Source organism: Mesoplodon densirostris, chromosome 7 (genome assembly GCF_025265405.1).
Source record: "Mesoplodon densirostris isolate mMesDen1 chromosome 7, mMesDen1 primary haplotype, whole genome shotgun sequence".
NCBI lineage: Eukaryota > Metazoa > Chordata > Mammalia > Artiodactyla > Ziphiidae > Mesoplodon > Mesoplodon densirostris.
Window position 1 is genome coordinate 77,764,592 of NC_082667.1, and position 27,573 is coordinate 77,792,164.

General features: G+C 38.6%; 1 pseudogene; it reads left to right on the forward strand.

The window, feature by feature from the left end:
* Positions 1–27,153, forward strand: part of LOC132494208 (centrosomal protein of 78 kDa-like) — a 128,136-nt pseudogene extending 100,983 nt beyond the window's left edge.
* The last annotated feature ends 420 nt before the right edge of the window (positions 27,154–27,573 follow it).

Here is a 27,573-nt window from a genome sequence, read left to right on the forward strand (position 1 = left end):
TTAAAATAGGAAGTACATGTAACGTCCCGTAGGAGCAGCAAACACAGTGGTGTTGGTGAGGGTGTGTCATGGAAGTAATCACAAAGCAGGTGACTGTTGGTTGGGGTCCTGAAACACTAGTGTGCCTTCCCTGTGTCCAGTAGTGGTCTGGAGGGGTCAGGAAGCCTGCCTTTGAATTTGAGGGAACAGAGGGTTTGAGGTCCTCTCTCTTCTATTGCTCTAGTACACTGCATAGCAGCAGTATACTGGGTTTACAGTTGACGTTTAAATCGCTGATTGATCATTAAGATTGGGATGTATCTTTGGAAATGAAAATAGGAAGAATCGTATGCTTTTTCTTTTTTTTCTTTTTTTCCCTATATCTGAAAAGGTATGTAGTACTTTGCTGAGTGGTTGGGAATCAAGTTTGCAGTATTCAGTGTATTCAGTTTTAGTATCTAAATAGAATTAAACTGTTGCTGTAAACTGGAATAGCACTTTGTTACTGACAAGTTTTAGAATGCATCTGTTCGTCAATTACCTGTTTGGGAAGATTGTAGTTAATGATTTTGAGAATGTGGCTATAAACTTGCAACTGACTCAAGAAAAGCAAATAAGTCAAGATTGACAAATGTATAGGCTCTTCATCTTATTGTGTGTGTGGGTTTTTTTTGTTTTCCTTTTAGTTATTTGTCAAGGTATAAAGAATTCTATCACACTTAAGACAAGTTAAGTAAACTTCACGGGGTGTATTCTGACATGGCATGGAGCAGATCACATGGCCTAGATCTTAAAGGTGATTTTATGTTTAAACTTTCATGGAAACATATGTGATTGAAACACATTAATATATTGATACAGAGGGCAGTTAATTTTTGTCTTTTTGTGTGTGTGTGTGTGGTACTGTTGTGGCCTCTCCCGTTGCGGAGCACAGGCTCTGGACGCGCAGGCTCAGCGGCCATGGCTCACGGGCCTAGCCGCTCCGCGGCATGTGGGATCTTCCCGGACTGGGGCACGAACCCATGTCCCCTGCATTGGCAGGCGGACTCTCAACCACTGCGCCACCAGGGAAGCCCTAATTTTTGTCTTTTGATACATGTGAGCGCAGCTTTCATTTTGCTGAAAGAATATGACCAGTTTTCAGTTTGGGATTCTACCATTTAGTAAAGATAGTCCACTTAATTTTAGAAATAGGAGATTTAATATATAATACCTGATAATACTTTTATGTATTTTTTTTACTGAAAACATTTATTGTAATACTGTGAAGAAACTATGCCATTCTAGTCTTCAAGACTTAAATGAATCAAGTGTTTATTAGCTGTTGTAGTTTTTAAACTAATAAAAGTCAGTACATCAGCAATTTGTAAATAGAGTTTTTAAAATAATGCCTTAACAACTTTACAGTGGTTATAATGACTGTATTTAGGCCTAAAGTTAGCTAATAATTTGACATGAAGGCTTTTTAATAGTTTGATGGTGCAGATCAGGGATAGGTAAACTCTGGCTGGTGGGCCAGATCCAGCCCGTCGCCTGGCTTTGTAAAGGAAGTTTTTCTGGAACATAGTCGCACCCATTGTTTACATGGTAGTTGTGGCTCCTTTCGCCCTACACCAGTGGGGCAGAGTCGTTGCAACAGAAACTGTATAGCCCACAAATGTGGAAATGTTTAAATTTAGATTTTAAAAATTGAAAACTTCTTTGAGCCTATACCTGGCGAGTCCATTGACCCCTGAGGTAGAAAACAGTCAGGAACTTGGGTGCGGAAGCCAAATGGCCTAGGTTCAAATTCCCTTTCTCCCATTTCATAGCTCCTGACCATGGGCAAATCACTTAACCTCTGTGCCTCGTTATGAGATTTAAATGCACTTATTTGTATAAATAGTGCCTGGCACATACTAAGCACTGTGTAAGTGATTGCTGTTGTTTCTGCTTGGAGCTTTAATAAGTTATTGTTAATAGAAAAATGACACTAATGATTTTCCTTTTAGAGTAACAAAGGCACTTGGAGTCTTTTACTTTTTCAGGAATGTAATAAGACTTTTTTCATTGACAGTCAGTGTTCCCTGTTACCAAAATTTACTTTATGAATATAAAGAATTGAATGTCTTCAAGACAGTACTTTTGCTTAAATGTCAAACCATTATTTTCCCAAGGCACATCAAACTGGCTCTGCATAGTCCAGGCCTCTAAAGCTTGTGTGCGTACCCTAGGCAGCATGTGAGATACATTTTGTAAATATAGTTTTTTAAATAATGCTTGAGACTTCCCTGGCGGTCCAGCAGTTAACACTATGTGCTCCCAATGTAGGGGGCTTGGGTTCGATCCCTGCTCAAGGAACTAGATCCCACGTGCCTGCCATAACTAAGAGCCCACATGCCACAACTAAAAGATCCGGCGTGCTGCAACTAAAGACCCGGCACAGCCAAACAAACAAACAAACAAATAAATAAATAAATCTTTATAAAAAATAAGTAAAATAAAATAATGCCTTAGGAGTTAGGAAAAGAAAATATTAGAACATTTTTACCTTTGTATTATTTTAAAAAATCTGTGTAGTTTATCATGTACATAAATTCTATGTATGGAACTTTGTGTATATAATTTGTTAATAAATAAGATGCATATTAAAAAGTTTTCTTACGGTTTGCCTAGTCAGGTGTTTGGAGGCCATTGGAGGACAGGATGATGAAATATAGGGCCTCAGCAAGGATAGAATTTAGAACCAATTCCCTGACTTAGAAGATAAGGAAAATAATTCATGGACTGTAATTGAGTTGTCCAACTTTACATAAGTGTTCAGAAACAGGAAATGCAGTGGCTAGAATCTAATCACTGACCGAGCAGAATCTGGGTCACTGGACTCGTAAACCAGAAGTGACTGTTGAATTTCTCAGGTTGATGCTCCTGGCATATATGCTTGATCTGTGTGTGTGTGTAAATCTCTGACATAAGAAGCCATACTCAGGCACACCCTGTTTCCTTATTCAAGCATCTTAATTTCATCCCATTAAATCTTTGAAGTATCAGACTACCAGAAGGCATGAAGAAACCTGGGCTGAGAGTCTTCATTCCAGGAGACCTGATCTTGACTGCATGGCTGGTTTGAGGCACATCACTCTGAACTGCAACACGCTCATTGGTGACCTGGGTGCAAGTGCTTTGGCAGAATCTCTTAGTGAGGATTTATGGCTTAGAGGGAAATTCTAAAGTTGAAAATATTGAATTTTTAATATGCTTAGCTTTTGGCATGATACTATTGTGATAGGTTTTTTTAAGCCTCATTTTACTGATAGCTTTTATTTTGCTTTTAAACTTTCTCTAAGAGTTGCATATATCCTTTATAGAAAATACAGAGTAACAAGAGAACAATTACCTATCATTTTAATACCCAGATATAATCACTGTTCATTTTGGTGTATATACTTTCAGTCTTTTTTTTTCTACAAATATATATGTACACTTAGGGATTACAAAAATAGAATTGTAGTATACTTGCTATTTCACATTCCTGCTTTTTTCACTTAATGATGTATCATGTAGTATTGCGTCGTATTGATGTCCCATAGTTTAATCAATTCTTTGCAATTCTATTTAGACAGTTTGCTTTTCCCTGTCAGAAACAATGTGATTACGTTGTATATACATCTCTGTGTCCATCGGGATTACTTCTGTAGAATAAGGTACTACAAGTGGAATGACTAAGTGTGATCTATTTTTAAGACATTTGATACACATGGCCAAATTACCACCCAGAAAGGCTATGCCAATTTGTAGTCCACCCCAACAGTAGATGTGAAGCCTGCCTCTCACAAACACTGGCCTGTAGCACTTGTAAAAAAATGTAAAACTACAAAAATGAGTACCTCTCCATTTTCTACTATGCAAGTGGGATTACTCCAAATTTTATAACTTTTTTTCAATTAATTTAGTATGAGCATTTTAGCAAGTCAGTAAATTTGCATCTCCTACATCACTTTTTGTGATTGTTCAGTATTCCATTATATGAATATGCCACAGTGCACATAGCTTATCCATTCTTGTATATAAGCTTTGTCCAGTTTTTCAGTTACAAATAGTACTCTGATATATATCCTTACCTATATCTCTGACTATTTCTTTTGGTTAAATTCTTAGAAAGAGAGTTGTTGGATCCAAAGGGTATAGACATTATTTAAAGGCTTTTCTTACAGAATCTTGGCTTCATCTGATAGGAGAATAACCACATTGTGTTTTATTTTGTATTCATTTGATTGACTGGTGAGGTTTACTGGCTGTTTGTATTAATTTGGCTATTTGGTTAATTATACCCTGTGTCCGTTCTTCTGTAGTGAGAGTTTATAAGGGTTGTATCATATCCTGTCAGATCCGTATGTCTGACTTGCTATTTCTGTGTGTCATGGGGGTGTTGAAAGACTCCAGTTATTTTAATGTGATGGTCCACACAACACTTAAACAAAAGACTCATGATAGTTTCCTTTCATGTAATATTTTTTAATCCCTGTGCTTTAGTGATGATCCCTTTGGTTTAAATGAGTAGGTTGTTCAGCCCCAGAACTACTAGAATTCATGATCAGTTTTTCTGGTTTTTGTCTGACCTTTTACTGCGAGCGTTCTTGACCATCATATTTCCATGATAGGTTTTTAGTATGTATTCTCTATTCACACATTGTTGAAAGTTTTTATTATTTGTATCCTCTTAGACTTGTCTTTTTTTCCTCTAAAACTAACAGTTATTACATTTCTTCTATTTTGTTTTCCCCTTTGAACTAGTTTCAAGTGTGATTTGGAGCTGAAGATCATGATCAAAAGAATGCAGTGCATTTCTGAGCTCCACCAGGTTTTGCTTGTGAGGTTTACATGCCCCTGCCGCCCTTGCTAATTATGAACTGAGATTCATTTTGTGATGCTTTTTGCTCATAGGTTCTATACAGTTATTCTTCAGTTCTGTAATTGTAAAATATGTTGTCTGATTTATTGGTACTAAAGCCAGGGTTATCATTGCACATCCAAGAAGAGGTCTTTAAATTGGCTTATGCATTATGTGTGTGCGTATATGTTTCTGTTTTTTTCCATACCCAAAATTACAAACCTGCCATGACTTGTCTTGTGCAGGACTCTTCCACACGTGAGAAAATGAGAGTTGTCTATATGTTAAATCTGTAGAGTTAGCAAGTGACCTTTTGTCTTTCATCGAAAGCACTTGACCTGCAGCAGTGCGGCCTCACCAGTGAAGGAGCAAAGGCTTTCCTAAAGGCCCTTGAAACCAACAGAACTCTGCTCGTTCTGGATATAAGAAAAAACCTGCTTGTTGGTATGTGGTCACTTTTTTTAAATTGATGAACACATAGCAAAACAAAAAGAATTTGTTCAGGTATTGACAGTTTTTTAAAACTTAATGTGTTTAACTTTCCTCGTCATATCCAGTTGGCCCTTGAACAACGTGGGCTTAGGGGTGTCGACCCCTACGCAGTTGAAGATCTGGGTATAAGTTTATAGTCAGTGGTTCCACATCTGTGGATTCAACCAACCTTGGATCATGTAGGACGATAGTACATATGTACTGAAAACTATGCATGTGTCAGTGGACCCGCGAGGTTCAAACCCATGTTGTTCAAGCTTCAACTGTACTTTTCTAGTGTTGCACTTCCCTTATGTTTTTAGCAGCTACTGTACTAATTAAAGTGAATTATACTTGTAAATTTTTCTTATCTCTGCTCTGAATAGAGGTGAACCTAGATACTAAGCCTGCTTCCACCAAGAGCATTATTTCTTTCCTGTGCAACCTCTGAATTCTTGCCAGGAGTACTTTATTCGTCAGATTCACAAGTAATTTTGTAATCATCTTCTGTGTGCCAGATACGGGTTTAGGGACTAGGGATAAAGCAGTGAACCAGACAGACAAAAGTCTTGCCCTCATGGAGCTTACATTCTAGTGAAGGAGATCAAATAGAAATGAGTAAACAGATAAGTCATATAATTTTAGAGAGTAGGAAGTGCAAAACTATCTTAATGTAAGGAGAGTGAGGGAGAGCAGGTAGGACTCCATTGGATAGGTTTGTTAGGGGACAGCTTCACTGGAGAAGTGGCATTTGAACGGAGACCTGAATGAAGAGAGGAGGAAGCCATGGAAGATCTGGAGTAAGCACATTCCAGGACAAGGAGGCAATGAGTATGTAGGCATGTAGGTGGGTGGAGTATTTAAGGAAAAGCAAGGAGGCCAATCTGGGCAGAGTACCGAGTGAAGAAGAGTGTGGTATGACATGAGGTCAAGGAGCTAGCCAGGGGTCTGCTCTTGTAAAGTCTTGAAGGCCAGAGTAAAGATGTGGATTATTCTAAATGAGTAGAGGGGTTTGAACTGGAAAAAGGCATGATCCAAATCGTATCTGAATAAGGTGACCTGGTATAGAGAAGGGCCTTGGGAGGATAAAGAAGAGGAACAGGGGGCTTCCCTGGTGGCGCAGCGGTTGAGAATCCGCCTGCCGATGCATGGGACGCGGGCTCATGCCCCGGTCCGGGAAGATCCCACATGCCGCAGAGCGACTGGGCCCGTGAGCCATGGCCGCTGAGCCTGCGCGTCCGGAGCCTGTGCTCTGCAACGGGAGAGGCCACAACAGTGAGAGGCCCGTGTACCGCAAAAAAAAAAAAAAAAGAAGAGGAACAGGGAGACCAATTAGGAGACTATCACAGTGCTCCAAATAAGAGATGTTTATGGCCAGGTTAGGTTGGAAGTTTGCAGCAAGTGAAAAGTGGTTGAATTCAGGTTGTGTTTTGAGGGTGTAGCTATCAAGACCTGCAGATAGAGGTGAGGTATGAAGGAAATAGTAACAAGGAGACAAGTCGTTGATGATTATGTGTGCAACTGGGTAGTATCACTTAGAAGAAGGGGGCTGATGGGAGGAGCAGCTTTTGAGAGAATATCAGGACTTGGTTTGTTATCTTGGATGCCCTGGTTTGATATCTTAGATGCTCTTTAGGTATCTAAGCGTCTGGACGGTGCTCAGACTGTACTTTGTATCCAAAGGTGTCCAAAGCCACTTTAGATGCAAAATGTTTCAAGTTGACCTTTGCTGCTGCCAAAATAGTAGCCACTGTGGGCAGTCTGCAAGATGGCATCTTAGGTTTCTGAGGAAGAAATTAGAATACACAAAGGGGGAAATAAGTGTATAATTATATAATGTAGATTTCATATTTAAATGTATGGGAAAAGCAATAATTAGTTGGCTTTGGGTTTTAAATGGAAATAGCCACTCATTGGAAAATAATTACTCTAATTTCAATTCATTTTACTTTAGATCATTCTGTGATGAAAACAGTTACCAAAAAAGTTCTCCAGATGGAAGGAGTGCCAAGTCAGAGGTATATAACATGTTTCAGTTCTCTTGGAAGAATTTCTCTTTAATGGCTTAGTTATCTTTCTTTCTTAAAAGAAAATTATCAAGGTACTTTCTGCCATCTTAAAACTAAGATTTGAGTCAAGTCAAATGGCTTTTCTGCTTTTGAAAATGTTGTGTGATGCTTTAATTTAGGTTCCCAGATATGCAGATTGAAAACCTTTTAACTTTTTATTTTCTGTAACATATTATTGTTAGTCACAAATAGTCTTTTTTTTGGTGATAAGAATGAATGGCAGGAGCAGCATTTGTGAAACCAAATCTAATATGAAACTGACTCTTTCTTGTGAGTAAATTTGAATTTTGAAACAGCAAAACAATAAGGTTTAATAAAAAGCAAAATAAATTTTTTATGTTTATGATCTGCCAATTTCCCAGAACGAGTTTTGTGGTGACTTTAGTTATATACCAGATACATTAAAATCACCAGTGGACAACACATGTTTTATTCAGGTGCCCTCTGAAAGTTTTAAAAATTTGTTGACTTCATATCACTGAACGGTCCACTTTAAAATGGTTAAAATTATAAATTTTCTGTTTTGTGTAGTTTACCACAATTTTTAAAAAGTGTGTTGTTTGAAGATTTTGGGGTTTTATAAAGGTATTAGCATAAAAATGAAAAATTTAACAGACCACCTCTAATCCCATTATCCTATCAAGCAATATTTACATTTTAATTTTCTCTTCCTGCTGTCTATAAACATAATTCCACATAGCTTCAATATAATTTGCCATTCTTATCTTTTCATACTAAATTTAAATTCTGTGATTCATAGTTATACTTTTTAACATTGCATTCACAAGGTTTCATTGAGTAGGTCAGTTTTTTAAATTGGTGAAAAATTGGAAATAACCTCAAATAAAACTATTGTAAACATCTTCATAAATACAGCTTTTTTTTTTTCTACTTAAAGTTGTATGTTTTTGATTCTCTATTAATCAACTTGCTTGGACAATAGTGTATTAAATAAGTTGTTAAGAGTGTTTATGAAGTCAAAAAAAAGCTTATGATCATCTGCCAATTGTTATTTCAAGAGAGTGATATTTTAATAATCAAATAGTACATTCAAAGAAGTTAAGATTTGTGATATCACACTAATTAGATATTATTATTTAAAATTTATATCATATGTAAAGCATTCTTAAAATAGCTACCTTGGCTTTTGCTATGATATTAGAAATGGAAATCTATATAAATAAAACATGTATATGTAAAACATATTAGGAATTCTGTAAAATTAGTACAGAATAATAGGGCATCATGGAATGAGAACAGTTAAACATTTTTTTTTAGTTAGCATGATTAAACAAAGTGGAAATGTAACTGAAGTATACAAGCTCATTGAGCTCTTTTAAGAGTAATTTTATTTCTTGGGCTTTTTTTTGTATTTGCCTCAGTTATTTGGAGACATAGAGGTAAGCCAAATCAGTATCTGTGTATATACCTAGATCCAGGTGAGTATAGGGGTGAAATAATGGTGTGAATTGTGTCACATTTATATTGTACTTATGTATGCCTAATAAAAGATGGGAATTTTATTAGAAATTTTTTAATCTCCTAACAAGAAAAGTGTAATTTAAAAAATTTTTAATACATACACACACACACACACACACACATATATATATATATATGTGTGTGTGTGTGTGTGTGTTTGGTACGCGGGCCTCTCACTGTTGTGGCCTGTCCCGTTGCGGAGCACAGGCTCCGGACGCGCAGGCTCAGCGGCCATGGCTCACGGGCCCAGTCGCTCCGCGGCATGTGGGATCTTCCCGGACCGGGGCACGAATCCGTGTCCACTGCATCGGCAGGTGGACTCTCAACCACTGCGCCACCATGGAAGCCCTCCTATATATTTTTAAGAGGCATGTAAATGACACAGGATCGTGTGGTGATTATCAATAAGCTACACTCTATGAAATATTTGTCCTATATTACCGCATACACTCCATTTTACCCTGCATCCTAATGCTAAAATATAGTAGAAAGCAGCAGCATAGCACAGGGAGATCAACTTGGTGCTTTGCGATGACCTAGAGGGGTGCGATAGGGAGAGTGGGAGGGAGGCTCAAGAGGGTGGGATATGGGGACATGTGCATGCATATGGCTGATTCGCTTTGTTGTGTAACAGAAACTAACACAGAATTGTGAAGCAATTATACTCCAATCAAGATCTATTAAAATAAATAAATAACAGAAAATACAGTAGCTTTGAAGGATAAATATAACCATTTTAACCTATGATGTTTGTTTTCAGTAAATTCAAATTAAATATTTAAATGTGAATTTTAATATATGGCTTGTTCTAAGTAAAATATTAACACGTAGGTCTAGTTTTTGCAACCAAATGTTTCCTATAAAGATACTTGCCTCTTTACTACTGAAATATAGGGTAAGTCTCCACATTTCACTCTTTCATCCAGTGGGTTTCATTTGTTTTTTTGTGTGTTTTCTATATGAAATCAAAGGAGCAGTGAAGGTTGACAGGCTTATAGGAAGGTAAAATTGACTCACCTACCCCCCAGCAACTTGCAGCCTTATAACTTGTATTGTTTTTACATAGAAAAATTCATCTTAAATTTAACTTTTGGTCTACTTCTGAAGATTCTGTTTGGCAGAAGTCATGGGTGTATCTGTGTTTCTGTGTCCTTGAGATTCAGAAATGCCAAAGGTGTTCTAAGATTCAGGAAACTTGAGTGTTTCTGCATGATACATGAAATGTATCATACTTTGGGATTTTTTTTAAACTTTATTTTTGCATTTCTGCACATCTCAATACTTTTGTTTTAGTTAAAATAACTTGTTACTGTAGAGGACTTATATGTTTTTAAAATGCTGGCTTATGTAAAACCTTTGTACAAAACGATCCTCTTTTTAATGGGCTTGGCATCATTGTCAAGTGCCTTCTTGATTCCTTTCGACGTGTGCACGTGTGACAGTTGCTCTGTAGACCTTTGGTGCATCTTGATTCCTTGTTTTCATGCTTTGTCCAACGTAGTCTTGGCCGCAAAGAAGCCTGTAAGTAATGGAAGGAAACACTCTGCTGGTCAAGAATGTTACCCTCCTGAAGCGCTACCACCTGGAGTGTCTGGTTTCCGGCCATTGTGTCCTGCAGAAAGTGCAAAAAGCAACAGGTAACCTGTTTGCGTTCCCTGTCTTTTTCAGTCATTTAGAGTTCTTTATTTTGGAACTTGTATTATGTGGGTGGTCTCTGGTGCTTTGTGTAGAGGAAAAAAGGTAACTCACACATGGCTTCTGCCTAATGAGCCCTCTAAGGAAGAAAAATTAAAAGTAATTGGGAGTTTCAAGTTGTTTCTCAAGTGTCACAACAGAGGTAACTCCGTGGGAGTCTTGAGGAGACTAAAATGATCACCAATTGTGCATGTGAGGAAAGTTTGATTAAAGGCAGGTGTAGTTGAGCGAAGCCCTACAGCACAGAAGTAGGAATTTGGATACGTACGAATGGGAAAAAAGACATTTTAGGCATGGGAAATAGTTTAATGCAGAATGGATGAAAAATATGCATTAGACCTATTCTAAATCAACTGGCTTATTAACTCAGTAAATCAGATTTAGTGAGTCAAACTAGCATTACCTGATTTCTTATCCAGGGGATAGCTGTTCATAGTAATTTTTGTCACAGAACAGTAAATAAAATGGTTGAATTATAGCTTTAGGCTTGCTAAGTGAAATAGATGGCTCTAGATGATCTTCAGGTGACTTACTTGGTAGTAATCAGGAAATTGGGGATTAACAATTGCTTAAGAAAACAAAGAGAATTGATTTTAAATAGTACTTGAAGTAGTTACTGTGTCAAATATCTGTTCAGTTGCTCATGTTAAATGGATGTTTCTAATCCCCACTGGACAACCGACTACTTTTTTGCAAATGGTAATGTGAATTGCTGTTGCATAAACTATAGTGTTGAATCCCCAGTGTTTGCACTTGAGTTTCACAGCTCTGTGGTTTCCTGTCTTCTTCCTGAGACACTTAATCGCAGGTCCATCCTCGTCACACAGGGTGGTAAATTAGAGAACGCTTAATATCACCATTTAAAGAAGAGAGACTGAAATCTCAACCATCCTGAACATAGGAGCTGAAGGGGCCTCTCAGCAGTTCAGAGAGTTATTACCAAGCCAGTAGGCTGAATTCTGTTGCGTTTTCTCCGTAGCAGAGCCCTCCAGGTCCTTGTTTTGAGCTTATTTATTTTTATACACAATTCTGTATGGATACTGTTCATACTACTAAATAGTTGTATTAACTGGGTTTAACTGGTGATGTATTTACATGAAGATCTAACTTCGTTTTGTTGATATCTTTTTAGGGGCTTTCCATTCATCAAAGCTTGTGATGTATGTAATCAGTTGGTGGTGTGTAGCTATCATATTTATGATATATAGGGCTTGAATTGGGAAAGGTGGATGGTCATTCTTCTTGCTTTTTAAACTGACAGAACCTTACAAGAAGCATTTCCCTCTCTGAAATAAATCCATGTAAAACATGTTTGGTCGCTCTCCCAATGCAACTGTGTAGTTGTGTGGATTTGGCACACAACGGGCAGCCTTGTGGCTATGTCTGTAAACAAGGAAGCCTGTTTTCCAGTCCACAAATCAGCTGTTACCCAGTGAAACGAACTTGACTGCCATTTCTGACCCCTCACATGGAGCTGTCATACTCAAGAATGTTCACATGTTTTCAAGAAACGTTGTTTGCGGGCTATATGTACAAATTCCTGATCTGAAAGCCAATATAAAGCAACATCTCCCAAACCTCTGCTCTCTCACCAAGGCCACACACATTCCCTCGCTTATGGCCTTATGGCAGGCTAATACTGTCAGTATCAGATTCTCCTTCCCAGTGGTCTTGGGAGACTGCATAGTTGCTCTGTGAAAGGCACCACTGCTGAGGTTGAGAGAAGAGCATCTTGGGTGTCAGTCCTGGCCTTGCATTCCCAGAGAGAGGGGTGTGCACCTCGTTCTCCTGTTAGGGTTTTCCTGTGCTGCAGGATTTGCTGCTTGTTGTCAAAATGATGTCCTAGTGACTTGTCTTCTGCATGGTTATATAATCCCAGCACAGTTCTTTATGATCTGTAGACTTTTATGGGGTTGTGGCCAGGTCAGTTTTTAAATGTTTGGAAATGTCCTATTGAACAACATTGCAGTGGCAGTGAAGCTTGCTGGGAGAATTGTTGCCCTAGTTTGGGCTTAAGGGTGTTGAGAAGATGAAATTTTTGATGGGTCAGTTTTAGTTGTGTATGTGTATGTGATTTATTTTTTTAAATTCTAATGTCTATTATTCACAGCTTAGATATGTTGACTTCCTGATTATTCATCAGTCCCTTTACTGATGTATTTTCCTCTGAAAAACTACATTTTCTTCCAGACTGTTTTTGTCTGATGGTGAAGAATAAATTTTTCATTTGCAGTATAAAGTTGATCTGAGAAAAAGTGTTTACCTTGGATCTTCATTTGGCTTCTGTGAAAGAAACTTAATAAAATAATATGGGCAATTCCCATTACTAATCGTAAGCACGTACAACAGAGGTCTGTACAGTAACATAGCAAAAATAAGTTCCTGTACTTTTACTTAGTCATTGCCTATTTTACACTAAAGAGCAGTGAGAGACATTTATAAATAATGATACCTCAGATCACTTTTGTTAAATGTCCTCTAATATTTGGATATTTGGTATCTGGCTTGTGTTGTCTTTTATACAATCTTGTCTTCTTTCTTTGCACTTTAGTTTAACAACTCTGTGGTTTCCTATCTTCTTCTTGTGACACTCAGGTCCATCAGAATTTCCTGTGACTGTGACAGTAGAGAGTCCTTCCTCCTCAGAAATCGAAGAGGTCGATGATTCCTCAGAACGTGTTCAGGAAGAGCCAGAGAAAATCCGTTTGAAACAAGAAGCATTGCAGGTACAAAGTTATCACTTTAAAGCTATAGAGAAGATTATTTTTCAAACGGAAGGCTGATTGCAACACAGCACAGCTTGTGTGAAGGCTCTGTTTTCTCATGCCATCTGCATTGTTTCCCCTTGAATGATTCCTTAAGCTTAGACCAAGGTGAATGATGGACATTTGAACTCTAAGAAACTAAAATCAAAACATGTCGTTAGTAATATATTTTCCTTTGCTTAGAACCTTAGTATATTAGATTTAGGGAGAACCTTAGTGATCATAAGATAAGGAAATTGAGTTCTGAATGAATACAGTCAGCTGATTCAGTGCTCTTGTTTTACAGATGAGAAAATGGACAGTTCTAGTTGAACTCTTTTTATAAGAGGAAAATATGGCCTCATTTTAAATAAAAGTAAAGTTGAAAAACATTTCGATGTTGATATTCTCCTTTCCTAAAATCAAAAATATCAAGAAGCTACATTCTATTACCAAATAAACCTGCCCTCTAATGTCATTCCATACTTTTGTTTGTATGGACAGAAAAGGAAAATTGATTTTTATAAGAAATTTTTGTACCTCAAAATTAATATATTTATTTTATTTCAAGTTCAATGCAGAGCTGAACATTTCTAGTAAATGAACACCATTTGGGGGGGACCTTGTCTTTGTGCTACAAAGTCCATGTTTAATTTTCTAAAATTATTTAATATGACTTTCTCTTCATATGAAACATGACACTTGACAGGTTTCAGAACTGATTATCCCATTATTGTAGGACTACGGGAATTACTCTTTGATTTTCAAACGAGAAAGTTAGATTTTTATTTTTTAATTAAAATTAATGGTAATATAGAGAAATTTTAAGAAAAGAACTTAGAAAATTATGAAATGTTAGAGTAGGAGAAATCTATAGTTCATGTAGAGTTACTCCCTTTCGTTTTATAAATGAGCACCTACAATTTGTAGAACGTAAGTGGTTTATTAGTAAATGGCAGAGTATGACAAGACCCTAGAGCATCTAACCCGCATTCCTTGTTATTTTAGATGTGGTGTATTCATTTCCTTCACGAATAGACCACGAGATTGTATTTGTAAAAGCAGTAATAGACACTGGGGAAGTCCAAGAAGTTTAAACACTGGGACCACAGAATAGCAGATTCAGAATGCACTGAGAACCCTTTTAGCTCTTCTCTGTTTTGACGAGACAGTACAATGATGGTATCAAAGTGTTTAAGTATATATGCCCACAACAATCAAGAGATTTCAACATAGTTTGGAAAGACAGAAGACAAGTGGAAGAGTATGAAACTGAAGCAGTAGAACAGAGGAAAAGCATCACCTAGAATATGCACAGGGACCACGTGCAACTGAGGAGGATTCTGACCCCACCTGAAAAAGTAGCCCCATGCTCAGGTGCACATGTAGGAGAGAGGGTGGAGTTAGTTAAAAGTGTGACTGAGATAGGGGAGCTCATTGAAGGGATGTGTTTGGAGGAGTGGACTCCCAGCCCTGCCCTCACGGTCCTGAAATAAGATGATTTCCTTTTGAAAACAGTGAAACTGGTGAGAACTGGGGCAGCTAGTGTGCGTTTTTACACCCTAGAAAATTGTGTTTGGGGGAGATCCTGTTACAGTTACTCCCTGCTTCTTCCTGCATAAGAAGCCAATCAATCGTTGACTTCAGGGAGCTTTCTGCGCTCATTCTTAAATAGAAAATAACTGTCATTTGCCTGTTAGTTGAGTAAAGCTTACAACATGAGAGAGGGGGAAGAGTGCAAACATATCCTAGTAGGACGAGGGACAATTTAGGGAACAGAATAATTTAAGGAAAAACCCTAATTAGTATCTTGAGAGAGGTTTAAAAAGAGCTAGCAACTATAAAATAAGACTAGGGTATTAATGAAAAGGAGAATGGTCAGAAAGCAAGAGAGTTCTCCTGGAAATGAAAATATGGTTGCTGAAATAAATTCAGTAGGAATTTTTAAAATTTCTCAGTATATAAAAAAGAAAGACACAGTGGAAAATGTGATAGAAATATGTTAGAGAGGCTGCATCTGGGAGATCCCACATGTTACTATTAGAAAGTCCAGACCCAGAAAAAAAATGGAGGGAAGCTGTCAAAGGGCAACAAAATTCCCCACAGCTGAAAGTAGACATCAGGCCTCAGATTGAAAATAGTTATGCAAGATGAGCAAGAATAGACTCATACCTAGGCACCCTTCATTGTGAAACTTTAAAATACTGAAAAAATAAATTAAAATAGAATAAAATACTGAGAGGATACATCCATTCCAGAGAGAAAAATACTGGTCACCTAAAAAAAAGGTTACAATCTGACTTTATCATACTTGTCATGAGCACCATGGATCCTGGAAGGCATTAGAAAGATACCTCCAAAGTTTTTCAGGCACATAATTTTCACCCTAGGGGTTTGTATCCAGCCAAACTATCAGTCATACGTGGAGGCTGAAGAAGATATTTTGTACCCAAAGAAATTTGAAAACTTGACCTCCTGTGCTATACCTTAAGCTATTTATAGACATAATCCAGCAAAATGAGGCAATAAACCAAGAAGGAAGGTAATAGGTGATTCAGTGCAGATTGCAGCTAGTCTAGAGTGGAGAGGCTTCTATTGATTGTGTGATTGAGAGCTTAGAAACACCTTGAGGCATATTGTACTTACTAGGTGTTAGGCACTGTTGGAAGGGAGGAGGGAGAGGAAGAGGAGAAGGAACTTGAACTCCAGAGGAGAAAAGGCTATACGGACATAAAGCTGAAGCACACTAAACTATGGTTGATTTTTAACCTAGTATTGGTGAGGAAGGGAAGAATCCACTTCAACTTGCCATTATAGATGTCCCCCTTTTCAGTGACACACAGGGGTAATGACCACGTATCTAATTTGTTGTCCAAACCAGAACTTGTCCAAACTCCTTACACTTCAATAGTGTAAGGAGGCACTCTAATGCTGTAACATCAGGACAACAGGTATAAACTGGAACAGCCCAAGGCGGCTTGGGGTATGTGGTCACCCTGCACAAGCGCAGTGACACTGGCACAGTATGGAACGAGGTGTAGTCTATACACAGAGACACAGTACCTCTGCAGTGGGCAATATTAATTTCATTGTAATAATGGCAATACTGTCTTGGTTTGCAGCTTTTATTGTCAACGTGCATGTAATCACAAATAACTAAAGTAAACTATACTTAGTATGTATTAGTATTAACTTGGTATGTACTGAAATGTATTGTGTACTAGTATGTACTTAGTATATATTAGGCTCTAAGTGTTTTTGCATATATTAACTCATTTAATCCTCTGAATAGCCTTATGAGGTTGGTGCTAATATCATTCCCACTTTTGAGAACAGGAAGCTAAGACAGGGAAGGAACTTGCCCAGCCTGTACCTAACTTAAGGTTGGATCGAGGCTTTGAGTTTAGGCTCTCTGACTGTTCTCTTAAACCTTACTCCGTACTGACTCTCAAATAACAGAAGACTTAACTGCACATAGAACAGAATATAAATTTCAACTTTGACAACGTAACAGCTAGGTTTGGAAGGTAGACAGGAGGTAGAAAAAAGGGAAGATGGTATGAATGTCCTCATTTTACAAAGTGTGACGTTGAGAGAGTTTCTAGTTGATCAACAATGTAGGTTTTTAAGTATATGACTACAAGTCAAAGAGATCATGAGCAGTGGAATAACTCATGATGACATAACTTTACTGAGCAGTGTGGACATAGGAAAGAGTGTAGAGGAACTAAACCCTTACTTATTAGTAAGTTAGAAAGTGAACAGATAACGCCTCCAATTTAGTGAGAAAATAGTCATGGAAGAGTATTACTTGGACATGGGGAAGAATTCAAAATAACAATAGTTGGACCTCCTTGATGGCGTAGTGGTTAAGAAACTGCCTCCCAAGGCAGGGGACACGGGTTCGAGCCCCGGTCCGGGAAGATCCCACATGCCACGGAGCAGCGAAGCCCGTGCACCACAACTACGGAGCCTGTGCTCTAGAGCCCGTGAGCCACAACTACTGAGCCCATGTGCCACAACTACTGAAGCCTGCGCGCCTAGATCCTGTGCTTCATAACAAGAGAAGCCACCGCAATGAAGAGTAGCCCCCGCTCGCCGCAACTAGAGAAAACCTGCACGCAGCAACGAAGACCCAATACAGCCAAAAGTAAATAATAATAATAAAATAATAAAAAATAACAATATTTGATGTAAACCTCATAAAAAAGGAAATCCATACAACCAGTAAACACAGAAAAGTGTACGACTTCATTAAGTAATAAGTGAAAAGTCAGTCAAAACCAAGGAAACTACATGTCAATCAGATTGACAAATACATAAATAAAAAGTCTGGTAGTATTAGGTATTGTAGACCTGAAGTACTATGGGAATCTTCTACCCTGTTTATACTGGAGTGTAAATCGACACAACTACTTTGGAAAGCATTTAGCCCTCTCCGTCAACTGAAGGTATATAAATAGCCTGTGAGCCAGCAGCCCTCACCCCCGCCCTGTGTAAATGCACCAGAATAACGGGTACAGCAGGATTCCTGTCCATGATTTGCATTAGCACAAACTGAAAACAAACCAAATATCCATTAAGAGTCAAAAATTAAATAAATGATGTGTATTTGTACAGTGGGAAAACTGTCCAGCAATAAAATTGAATGAACTAGAGCTACAGGCAGCAATGTGGATGAATTTTTTAAACCAATGTTGAGAGAAAGAAATAAGATAGAAAAGACTTCATATACTATGATCCTGTACATAAAGTTAGATGTTGACACAACTAAACTCTTTTGTTAGGGATGCATGCAGGTTAAAGGAAATGACTGTCAAGAAGTGAGGTTGGTGTTTAACCGGGAAGAGGGAAGGAGCTTGTGATGAGAAAAGGATATGGGGGATTTTTGCGATGCTGACAAGTATCAATACTTTCAGCTTCGAGTAGTGCTTATGTAAGTATTCTCTTTTTATTTGTCACATTGACAGTTTTGTTCTGTGCACTTCTCAGTACACATATCGTATTTTACAATTAAAAACTGCGTAAAATGGGCCTCCCTGGTGGCGCGGTGGTTGAGAGTCCGCCTGCCGATGCAGGGGATGCGGGTTCGTGCCCCGGTCTGAGAGGATCCCATATGCCGCGGAGCGGCTGGGCCCGTGGGCCATGCCGCTGAGCCTGCGCGTCCGGAGCCTGTGCTCCGCGGCGGGAGAGGCCACAACAGTGAGAAGCCCGCATACCGCAAAAAAAAAAAAAAAAACTGCGTAAAGAATCGGTCGCTTCTTGAGTGCTGGATGTGGGAGTGGGATGAGACCGTTTCATTTTAAGCCCTTCACTACTGTTTGCATTCGCATGTTCATTCATTCAGCATTAATTGCACATATTCTATGTACCAAGCACTCTTCTAATTTTATATGTGTTGTAACTCATGTAATTTTCACAAGAGCTCTGTAATATGGGAGCTTATCTCCATTTTATAGATGAGGAAGTTGAGGCCTAGAGTTATACAACTTGTCCAAGGTTATGTAGCTAATGGGTAGTGCCAGGCCCATTTGCCTCAGAGAATCTGAATATTTACAATATAATCTAAAAGAGAAATTTAATGACTAATTATAAGCAAAAAAATTGCACATTAAAGAAGATGACAAGTTTTCATCTATCCAGTTAGAGAAAAACACACAGTCTGTCTTTCACACACGTACATCTTATATGTACGTGTGTGGCAGGGATTTTCCTTATTAAGCAATTTTTTTTTTTTTTTTTTTTTTTTCTTTTTGCGGTATGTGGGCCTCTCACTGTTGTGGCCTCTCCCGTTGCGGAGCACAGGCTCCGGATGCGCAGGCCCAGCGGCCATGGCTCACGGGCCCAGCCGCTCCGCGGCATATGGGATCCTCTCAGACCGGGGCACGAACCCGCATCCCCTGCATCGGCAGGCGGACTCTCAACCACTGCGCCACCAGGGAGGCCCTTAAGCAATTATTTATTGACCGTCTATGTTGTGCTAGGCACAGGTGCTGGGGATAAACACTTAATAAAACACACCCCCTATCTTCAAATAACTTGCACTCTAAGTGAGGAAGTAAGCCAACAGTTATAGTAGAGGTTATATACCAAGTGATACATCGCTGATGGCAGTGTAAAATCTCAGAAATCTTTTGGAAAGAAGTCTGGAGATAGGTACCTCAGAGCCTTAAAAATGTTCATTTGCTTTGATCTCAAACTCATTTTTATGGATTTATTGTAAGAATGTTATTCTCAATATGGAAAAAAGCCTTCATGCATAAAAACGGTTATTTTGTGTGATAATATTGAAAGGTTGGAAAGAATTTAAATGTGTAAAATGGTTAACCAGTAAACCCACTCAGTGGAATATTTTGTAGCCCACACAAAAAAAATCAAGGTTATGAATCCCCTGATTATATGAGAAATGATTGATTTCCATGTTAAATGGAGAAAAGTTGAACATAAAATTTGATATCCAATATGATGGGAGCTTTGTCCCAGAAAAATCACCCTAGCCGGTGTACAGAAGGGTGGAATGGAGAGCAGATGGCAGGAAGGAAAATTCTTCCAAAGCCTTATCATTAGTCTTACTTAAGTAATAGAATATCAAGCAATTTTACTTTCTAACTTTTTTGGTTCCATATTTCCATGTAAGGGACATGAATTCTGAATACTTTGTAGGAGGAGGGTACACTTTTTCACAAAAATTGAACACTGTGTTCTAATTCCCTCCATTAGAGGGAGAAACTGTTGCATGTAATTGCACTTTGATGTGCTATTTAGAACCAGTCAGGAATTTTAGTCTACTTTCCTCTGACCGTGCTGAGGGTTTTTTGTTTTTTTGTTTATTTGTTTAGAATTTCTTTGAAATCAGTTTTAGAAGATTGATTAAACCATTATATTAAAAGTAGAGGAATTTTGCAATTTTTTCCCTTTTTCCCCATTGAAAACTTGACTGGCTTTAGTAATGAAACATTAAAGAATTTGAAGTTCTTAGACTCTCAATTTTTTAAACATGTTCTGAATATAAAAATATATGTTCACTGAGCAAATGTTTGAAAAGAATGAACAACTTCTTGAAGGAAATAAAAGCCACCTCTGCATGTACACACACCTAATCTGCTCTTTTGTCTTAAAAAAGTATCCGAAATATTTTGCCATGTCACTAACTACTCTTCTACATCAGAGAATTTGATTAAGCTTATGCATCATCTCCCAGGAAAAACGCACAGATATATTTTGAATGTAGCACTCCTGAAGCCCATTCATTAACTCTGGTTGAGACCTCTTGTCATTCTTAGTGGCTTCATAGTGCATTCCTTCAGACGATGAGCTGTTTTTATTTAAACCAGTCCCAATTCAGAGGCTCTTAGCTTTCTTCTAGGGTTTGGTTATAAACAATCTTATGACATCATGTTGGTAGATAAATCTTTGCCCACATCTTTGATTTCCTTAGGGTAAACTCCTGATGTAGGATTGTTGTTAGGTACCAAAAGCTACTGTCCAGACAGTGATACCAGCTCCTCTCCCAATGATGGCAGGTAATAGAGTTCCTCATTCTTTAAGTGATTGTTCAAAGCAGTTAACATGTATAAATGTACCTTACTGTTTTCATAAGTATAGGTATTATGATTGTTTATCACTGCATAAGAAACCACCCCAAAACAGTGGCCTAAAACAATGACAATCATTTATTTTGTTCACGAACCTGGAGGTTGAGTAGAATATTAATTCTTTTACTACACTCTTACTGACTGAAAACAATACCTATTTGACTAGCTCAGAGTTCTGTAGGTCAGAAGTCCAGGCACAGCGTGACTGGGCTTCCTGCTCAGATACACACGGGAACTTGTGGGTTCCCTCCTGAGAGTGTTAAAGCACGTGAAATTTAAGTGTAAGATATTGAGCCCCAAACGTTGGATGTTCACCATAGTTTGTGTGGGCCACAGAGCTGAAATCAAGATGTCAGTCTGGCTGTGTTAGCGTCTAGAGGCTCTGGGAAAGAATGCCTACAGGCTTCTTCCGGCTTGTTGGCATAATTCAGATTCTGCAGTTGCAGGACAGAGGTCCCCATTTCCTTGCTGGCTGTCAGTCGGGCGAGTGTTTCAGCTCCTAGAGGCCTCTCGCTTGCCTTCCCTGCCGCAGCATTGGACTTCTTCAGAGCCAGCAATGGAGAGTCTCCCTCTTGTCCCTTTTGTACTTCAATTCAGGAAGAGTTCAGGTCCTTTTCATGGGGTGCCTGAGTAGGCCACATCCACCTAAAACAATCTCCCTATCTTAAAAGATCAACTGATTTTGAACCTTAATTCCATGTGCAAAATCCCTTCACTACAGCACCTACATTTAGAGTTTGATTGGATAAGTGGAAGGTTTGTGTACTTCAGTAAGTGGTCATCTTGGGGGCTCTGTCAGAATTCTGCCTATTGCAAGCAGTGTCCCCACTTCAAGGACCGAAGTGTCTTAGTTCCTAAAACTCCTAAGATAGTTTATCAGTGTTCATTTTATTTCAGTGACCTTGGTGAAGGGAAGACTACCACCTCCGTGAGCAGGAATGGCAGCCAGCTTCCTGAGTCCACAGTGTGGCTCTGCTACTTAGTGGTGTGACCTTGGCTGTGCTGCTCTACTTACTCTACTGCTCTGCCTCTGTTTCCCTCATCTGTAAAATAACATGGAGTTAGTGATCGTTCTTTCCTCGTACGGTTTTTTGTTTTATAAATTTATTTTTGGCCGCATTGGGTCTTCGTTGCTGCTCGCCAGCTTTCTCCAGTTGCATCGAGCGGGGGGCTACTCTTTGTTGCGGTGCGGTGGCTTCTCTTATTGCGGAGCACAGGCTCTAGGTGCACAGGCTTCAGTAGTTGTGGCACGTGGGTTCTAGAGCGTAGGCTCAGTAGTCGTGACGCACAGGCTTAGTTGCTCTGCGGCATGTGGGTTCTTCCTGGACTAGGGCTCGAACCCGTGTCCCCTGCACTGGCAGGCGGATTCTTAACCACTGTGCCAGTAGGGAAGCCCCCTCTTAGGGTTTTGATGATTCGATTATTTAATACCCAGGGAACTCCAGGAACAGTGCTTGACTGTAAATTGCTTTAAAAGTGATCACTTTTTTAAAACATGCTTTTGAATCTGCAATTATGCAATTCAGGTATGCTAAGCAGGTTCGTTAATAGGACTTCCTGCTATAAAGAGACCCACAAATAAAAACAGAATTTTTCTTTCTTGGTCGTAACTTCTTATTTCTGACTTACTATGTTATATGCATATGCCTTTTATGGTGGGCTGCCACAAATTTATGTTGGAAAGAGTGGAATTTAAATAAATCTTTGCAAATTTGATAGATTTTGATCATTCATTTCACTGGCATGGTATGATATGACCAGTAGCAGACTAAAATCTGAGTTCACTTCTGGCTCTGCCCCTAAATCCTGATGAGACCAATAGCTGGAAAGGCTTTTGGATATTATACTATGAATTAGTTATAATATTGACTCTTTTTGCTTAGGAAACCCTGGAGGAGTGCCTAAAGCAGTTAAAGGAGGAAAGAAAGCTTTACAACTGTAATACGTTGCAAATTGGTTGTGTCATATGGACTTTTGCAGTTACTGGTATTTAGTGATCATATGATCTATATTCCAGAAAGCATGTTTTTAAAGATGTGAAAATCTGGTTTTGTGTGTGTGTGTGTGTGTGTGTGTGTGTGTGTGCTTTTATATGACATTAGCTTATTTCCTGTTCATGATTCTTTGATTCAAGAAGGCACTTTCTGTGCATATATTGTATATACAGTAACATAAAAGACATGATGAGACTCTCCTGGCAATGAATTAGGAAAGTGAATCATTGAAGTAAATTTAAGATATTGGAAAACTTCTAAGAATGCAATGAAAAATAAAAATATATACTATGAGAATTACATTAGGTAATGTGCATGAAAGCAGGGCATAATTAAAAAGTTCTATCTAAATATAATTTATCACAGGGTGAGTGTAGGGAGGAATTTTTGAAAGTGCATCCATTGGATTGGCAGACACTCATTCAATAAATGTTGAGTACCTGCTCATGTAAGGCAAAAGGGGCATCATGAACATTAACGGCCTTTCTGAGAAATATGAGAGTTGAGCTTACAGGGGGTTTTAAGTGCGTAGATGCTGAGCGGAAGGGGAAGAGTGCACGGGGGTGAATATGTTGAAGAAGCCAAAGAAAATATTGGTGATCGTACATTTAATAAATTGGGTTGGGTATGATTTAGGACTTTTAAACGTAAGCATTAGATATTTTACTCACTAAAGTTAATTCTTAACATTCAGCAGAGTTGTAATATGTTTTGTTCAAATCAGATTCTATAATTCACTTTCTAATTTAAGGGAGACTTAAAGCAGGTAATTTTCTAATGTGGAATGAGGCTCCATTATGAATTGAACCAGTTAGAAATGTGATCTTTTGTGAAAGATCATTAATAAAACGGTAACTTTGGTTTATTTATATACCACCTAAGTGTTATATAGGAAACTTTGTTGGGTGCCTGTGGGTTTTGGTTATTATGTGATATGGTCTCTGTCTTTACTGGCGGAGGGTTACATTAATTATAAATTAATTACATTTTGAGTGTTTTAGTTTTGTTCCTTGAAACTAGGCAAGACTACTTTTTGTTTGTTTGTTTTTTGGGGTTTTTTTTTGCGGTATGTGAGCCTCTCACTGTTGTGGCCTCTCCCGTTGTGGAGCACAGGCTCCGGACGCACAGGCTCAGCGGCCATGGCTCACGGGCCCAGCGGCTACGCAGCATGCGGGATCTTCCCAGACTGGGGCACGAACCCGTGTCCCCTGCATCGGCAGGCGGACTCGCAACCACTGTGCCACCAGGGAAGCCCAAGGCAAGACTACTTTTGATGACAATGAGAAAAAATCATGTCAGACGGTTTCACTTTTCTTGTATAGCTGGAAAATGAAAATGCCCAGTTAAGAAACACAACTTTCTCTTTGTCTGAAGCCCTTCATGCCCACTCATTGACAAGCATGATCCTGGATGATGAAGGTGTTTTGGGCAGCACTGAGAATTCTTTTCAGAAGTTCCATGCTTTCCTAGTTCTCCTTAAAGATGCTGGGTTAGTTCATTTCTCTTCATGGCATTCTTCTCTTTGCAACTCTAACGGTAGTTTGGTGAGGAACTGGAGCAATTTTCATGACTTACGTGGCTATATTTAGCCAAATTTAGTGTAATTATAGGTAATATAGTTGACGTTTTAAAATGAGGAATTAAATTTTTTAAGAAATGCAAGTAGGGAAGCCTGCTTTGGTAGAGTGGGGAGCCCATTATAAAAGAGTAACCTGTAGACAGAGTAATTAGTAGGTATAGTTGTTTTGTAAAGACTAAATTAAAGGCAGCTTTCATTGAAAATAGTCGGGAATGCATAAGAATTTTCCTATCTTTCACTTATTTTGCTTGTTTGATAAGTTTGAATTAAAGTTATCTTTGCCTTAGACATAAAAATGATTATTAATCTGCAAGGGAGATATAGGTCAGTGGTTCTCAACCGGGAGCAATTTTGCTGAAAGAGGGAAGTGGAGATTGATAGTTGATGGAGTGGTGTTTTGTCAGTGAATGAATTGGTGTTGGTGTTGGGAAGGAAGGAACAAACACATTCTTGGAAACTGGAGGAAAGGTGGTAAAGAAGTGTGGGAATGGAGGTGTGACAGGCAGTGGACAGGGTGCATGGAACATATTGAAGCTGCTAGTGAGACAGTGGGATGTCTCCTGGAGGATGAATCTGGAAAGGGCTGAGGATTTGGGGGAGAGAGAGGCTTGTAGTCTGGAGTAGGATGTTGGCTTTTAAGATTTTAGAAGTAGGGCTTCCCTGGTGGCGGAGTGGTTGAGAGTCCGCCTGCCGATGCAGGGGCTACAGGTTCGTGCCCCGGTCTGGGAGGATCCCACATGGCGCAGAGCAGCTGGGCCCGTGAGCCATGGCCGCTGAGCCTGCGTGTCCAGAGCCTGTGCTCCGCAACGGGAGAGGCCACAGGAGTGAGAGGCCCGCGTACCGCAAAAAAAAAAAAAAAAAAAAAAAAAAGATTTTAGAAGTATTTCATGATTGTAGGTCTGGGGAAATCTAAACTGCTCTTCTGTGATTATAATAACCTTTGTCTTTTCTCCTTTCCTCCTCTCGTCTAGGCTTGGGCAGTTGTCCACAATGGCTGGTATAGATCAGTCAGATTTTCATTTACTAGGTCGTCCCCAGGTGAATTCTACTGTTAGTAGTCCACCTAAAGAAGAAAAGAAGGCACTTGAAGAAGGAAAATCAGAATCAAAACAGGGTGCCCCATAACAAATGCAAAATAGCCAAGTAAATGGACAGAACAGCACTTAATGATTCTAAGAGTGATTAGCAAAAAGGAAATGACCAAGTCAGGGAGAAAACAATAATGATCAGTCTCTAATAGTTCACATGCTTGGGAGCTAGAAGACTCTGGAGTCCTTTCCAAATCTGAGATTAGTAAATGTGTGTCCATTTCATGATACTGTACTTTTGTAAATAAGAAGACTGGAAGTTCTTTAGAAAATTTATGAGTTAAAGCAAACTATCCTTAATGAAGAAAGAAGACATTAGAGAAAATATTCCAGATTTTAAATTGTATAAATGTCTATTCTGTTCATATTTTATCTAGGTTTCTATTTGTATGCAGTCAGCTTACAATGAAGGAAAACTAATGAAGGTATACATACTGATATAATTTTTAAAATAAGTAGTCCAGACATAGCTAATAGGTAACATATTAGAGTGAATCACCTGGTTATGGGAATGGGAGGGGAAAACCTGTCAGCTTTTCCTCTAGCCTTACTTGGAGCCCCCATCAGCCAATCTCAGAGTGGTCTTGGGAACTGACAGCTTGAGAACACAGTCTGGTCACAAACTATATAAGGTTTACATGTGCCTAGAGGATAGAAAAGAAATTAATTATCTTACAGAATAGGGTTTTATTTTTAGTGAGGGAAAGGAAATGGGTAATAACTACCCCAATCACCAAAGTCTGAAAACGTAGCGGACATAGCCTTGGATATAGCTAGGTTAAGCTGAGAATCACTTGGCAAGATATAATTACAAAAAAAACTGGCTCTGAAATCTTCTGATTAATCAATTGACTGTTAATAATAAGATTACAGAGTAACATTGAAGTTTTGAACTCTACTTTTTAATGGTTGGCTTTGTTCATCACTGAATTTTTCTCTTGTCTTTTGTCTTCCCCTCCACTTTCCGAAAATTACAGGTGATGCTAGGATTCCTTTGCCTCTCGACTCCTTCCGTGTCCCAGCGTCTACTCAGGAGGCCTTAGAAACTTCCAAAGACAACCTGGGGGTCCTAGTCACAGAGCAGCGGCAGGAGTCTTTTGAAGATTTCATTGCTAGAACATGTTCTCCTTCAGCAGACGTCATTTCTGGAACTGGAAGTCAAAGAAAAGAAGAGGAATTATCTAGAAATACCAGGTCTTCTTCAGAGAAAATGAGCAAAGCAGGTGAATAGACCAAAAAATACTCTGCTAAGAAACAACCTGGGAAGGACCTGCATTCCTGCTCTGACTCACCTGTAAAGCAGAAAAGCAAAGGAATTGGGCAAAATAATTCTTTGGTTAATAAACCAATTAAAAGTGAGTCTTCGAAAAAACACATTTCCGTTAAGAAAGAGAGTAGAATAATGACTGTTTCATCAAAGACAACTAAAAGTAAACTCAGTCTACTAGAACAGTCTGAAAGTGATACTCTTGGATCTGATTGTGAATTTCAAGAAAGCATCCATACTCTATCACGCCTAACGTAGGTCTAAATCTTTTAAAATTATGTTTTTGCCTTCAAATTTTCATAAATTACTTATGTTTTTATTATAGCATATGGTGTTTTCAGTTACTTGACTGGAAGCCATTAGAGAAAGATTTTTTTATCTATACTTTTTTATTATAATGAAAGTTTGGGTGTACTTTTCCTTGTAACACTTTGCACCATTCATTCAGCTAGTGTTTACTGAGGGCTTCATATGTACAGTACTTTTCTGGGTGCTGTTGCTTTCAGCAGTGAACAAAATAAAGCCTTTACTCTCCTGGAACTAGCACTCTGTGGTGGGAGAAAACATAAACAACAAAGCAGGCTAAGGGTTAAAAAGAGATGGGAATAATAAATGGAATAGTTTTACCATTTGGTTAAACATCAAACTATTATAAATCACACGGCCAGAAGCCATTGACATATTTTAATTCATAATAACCAGAGAGCCTCAAACATTTACCAAGGCACTTAACCGTGTTT